The 3,845-nt window shown below is 40.3% G+C and overlaps 1 long non-coding RNA gene across 1 annotated transcript; it reads left to right on the top strand.

Moving 5' to 3' along the window:
- Window positions 1–1,977: 1,977 nt before the first annotated feature.
- Window positions 1,978–2,852, top strand: LOC113931916. The gene is made up of 3 exons (XR_003522914.1): window positions 1,978–2,050; window positions 2,240–2,375; window positions 2,708–2,852. It is a non-coding gene; the product is annotated as an uncharacterized LOC113931916 (long non-coding RNA).
- Window positions 2,853–3,845: the final 993 nt, after the last annotated feature.

Here is a 3,845-nt window from a genome sequence, read left to right on the forward strand (position 1 = left end):
ATTATGTTTTCCAATTGTCATGTGTGGACTGCCAATTATGATCACTTTTGCTTTTTCCAATAATAAAAAGTAAATCCTGCTCGTGTAGGAAAGTGCCAGAATGAAAACCACCCAAGAGTATCTGCAGTGCTCAGGCCGGCAACCTACACAGATGAAGCAGGTGGGTCCTAAGAGAACAAGTTGGGAGGGAATAGAAGGGAAAGTCTGGCCAAAGGGAAATCTCCGCAAGTCACATTCCTTCTTGGCTCTCAGTTTGCAATTTATCCGTTAAAACCACTTCTTCAGCCACGGACAAATACTGTTGAAAATTTAATGTGTGTTCTTTTCATTCCTTATTTATATACACCAATCTTATATTTTTATAAGTTTAATTTTTTAACAAAAATGATATCCAAAATGAACAAGTTTTACTTAGTTCACTTAATATCACAAGCATGTACTCATGTCATCAAGTGATCTTAAAGCTTCTTAATATAACTTGGAATGGATTTCAAATATAAGAAAAACATGATTTTAATGGTTGCACAAATTTTTTAACACATGCCTGTAGTTAACAATGTCCTCTTTTTCGGATATTTAGGTTGTTCTCAGAATGCATTTCAATGTCAGAATAAACACCTGAAAGGCTTCGAGGTGACTTGGTTCTAAAACTCTTAATGCCTGTTTTTTGGGCTCCCGGGCCCATGTGCACTGTTGAAAATGGCATGGTCTCTTGCAGGCAGGTGTCCGCAGGTGACACCTGGTGTTTGCTCTTTGCTAACACAAATGTGTGGGTCCTGATGGAGGAGGCCTTAGCACATTCATGTTGTGTCACCAAGCACATCATTCTTGCCTAAATATTTGAAAAAAACTTGGAATTGCCACAGGGTGGAAAATCGCATCGACTTATGTCCTACCTGAGAGCTTCTTGATATAATGTTGAATGTATTTCAAGTATAATAAAAACATTCTGACAGTACCAAAGTGCACCTCTTGATTTCTGTTCACTTGGCAGAACAGCTGCAGCAACTTGAGGCTCTTTGCCCTGTCTTTTCTCCCCCTGCTCCTGCTCTGTTCTTCACTGTTCTAAAAACAGTTCCATATCATGTCCCTCTTTTGTTCCCTGACCATCTGTGACTCCTCATTGACTGTTCACAGCATAACGTTCATCCTCCAGAGCTAGGCACTCAAAGCCCTTTATTCGAGACTCCAAACTGCCCATGCAAACGAATTCTCTAGCTCTCCTTCATAAATTGTCTGCTATAGGCAAACTGACACTGTCACTATTACTGTGGACTGCTGTCTGCCTGCCATGTACTGGGTGAGTTCCACACGGTGCTTTCAACACCTACACCGACCCTGCAGAGTATACCTGTTATCTTTATGGATGAGGCAACACACCAGAGTGTGTAGGAGAAGGAGGATTTGAATCGCTACCCTTTTTGCTCTTGCTTCACTCCTCAGGAGTTTCTCATTGGCCATCGGCTATTCTTCTTCTGAGCTTCTCCTGCTGCAGCTTAGCCTACATGCTCTGTCCTGCTTTGGTTTTCCACTTGTTGAAATCCTTTTCGTTCTGCTATCTATACCTAGCCCCATGCCTTACAGACAGGAGGTACTCAGTAACTAATGATTAAAGTTTCCTGTATCTCTGCTCAAACGACTTAAGATTGTAGGAGGCAGAGATGATGTCTTTTTCCCCATGGTGCCTGCACACGGTAGACAGTAGAGAAAGAATTTATTAAATAAATGAAGTCTGCGTATCTCCTGGAGCAAAAAGTACACAGGGCCATGTACCTCATGGGATGTCCAAGACCCCATGTCAGAAATGTGTGTTTAGGCAGCAGGAACACACATGAGGCAGGAGAATATGAAAGTACACTGGAAAATTTTGCTAGTTGGGTCAACTCCAATTTGGCAAACACAAGCCTACTGCTTTTTCTCTAGGGTTCTTTCTCCAGGCATCACTTATTAATGCTAATTAGTCAAGGGTGTGCTGTGATGCAGAACACTTGTGACCCGTAAGAATTAGAGAGACTGTCATTTCTCAAAAGACCCATGAGGGGCAGCAAGAGTAAGCTACAGGGAAGGAGGGTGGGTGGGGGAAGAGAAACTTCTCTCCAAAGACTTGCACTGAAATAAGCACACGTAAAAAATAAATCCACATATAAAACAACTGTACAAATGTTAACAGTATTTTCACAGCTGGGTTTCTTTGCCTAAAATACTTAGCACTTACTTTAGCAAACTCTCTTCTAAACAGGAATGGTCTGACTGACCACAGAAGCTGAACCCTGATAGAACTCTGATTTTGAACTTCACTTTTGCCCAGATGGGAAGAAAAACATGACTTCCTATAAGCAAGGAATTTACTTGTCATGAATGCACAGCAGGCTGTGGTAAGTGACCTTTAACTCTCAGATGAAGACACTGAGGTAGGGCTTAGTTCAGGAAACTGGATTCATAACATTCAGCGTATTTATATCTAGATTAGGACTCTGGATTTAGAACACTGGAAGACACCAACGTTGTCTGTTGCCATGGCAGTGCAAACACGCCCCTTGACTGAGTGCCCAGTCACTTATCATAGCAGGATTAGTGGTCTTCTAAAAGGATCTACAATCACGTTGCTGGTATTTATTTCCTGTAGATATTTAGAGGGTATGCAATTGTCTTTGGTTTCAAAGACCAATGCCATAGGACATGACTAATCATTCTGACTTACTTTTAGGGACTTTCCCCTTGGAAGTACCTCCGAATGCCATGAAGATGGGCTGTGCACCTCTTAGTGAAAATACGTGCTTCATCTCCAAATGGCCATGAGCAAAACTATACTGATGAATATGTTAGCTAAATAAAGAACAATATCATAAAGGTTTGCAGTGATTATTGTGCTGATGTCATCTTTCATTCCTTTATTTAATAAATATTTCATGATTGATGGGACTTCTTTGTGTTAGAGTACTAGTTACTAGACTATACCCGTGGAATTAGACACAGTCCATGTTTCAATAAGCCTGTAACAAATGGGATTTTTTTCACTTAATAATTTTTTGGTTAAAACAAGGGAGTCTTCAAAATTACCAAAAAATATATTTGGTAAAAAAAAGAAAAACAGAACAAAACAAAACAGTCAACACAAACAATTATTCCTTCTTGGTCAAATTAAGAAGACATTCTTTATGCTTACAGCTCCTGGTGATCATGACCTTGAATTTGTGTGGCATAAGTCATTGACATTTCTTTTCGCCTCTCTGTCTCATTTCTTTGCCCAGGTTGTGAGCCAAGTGTCAGGGCCTCTGCCTGACTCATCTTTGTAATGGCAGGGCCTCCTGGTCATGTAGGCAGTGTTGGCTGAAGGAGGGTGTCATTAGTTAAGTAAAGGTGAGGTTGACCATAAACTGGGAACACAAAAGTCAAATGTGAGTGTATTGGCTTTGATTAGGATTTTGTTCTTTTTTTTTTTTTTTAATTATCAGATACTAATAATGACGTTCCTTCTGTGGTGTTCAGTCATATGAATTTTAACCTACTTATAGGTTTCTAAGTCTATAAATTTATGAACCACCTTTACCACAATAAGGATACAGAACGGTACCACCCTCCCTCATGCTGTCCCTTGATTTTCACACCCTCCCTCCACCCATAATCCTTGCCAACCACATATCTAGTGTCCATTGCTATACTGTTGTCTCTTGAGACTGGCTTTTTTCACTCAGCATAATGTCTGAAATTCAGCCAAGTTCACGTGTGCAGCAATGTGTCATGTGGTATAACCACAGGCAGTTTATCCTTTCACCCATGGAAGGACACTTAAGTTCTACAAATAAGTCTGCCTATGAACATTTGTATACTAGTTTTCATGTGAA

Source organism: Zalophus californianus, chromosome 10 (genome assembly GCF_009762305.2).
Source record: "Zalophus californianus isolate mZalCal1 chromosome 10, mZalCal1.pri.v2, whole genome shotgun sequence".
Lineage (NCBI taxonomy): Eukaryota > Metazoa > Chordata > Mammalia > Carnivora > Otariidae > Zalophus > Zalophus californianus.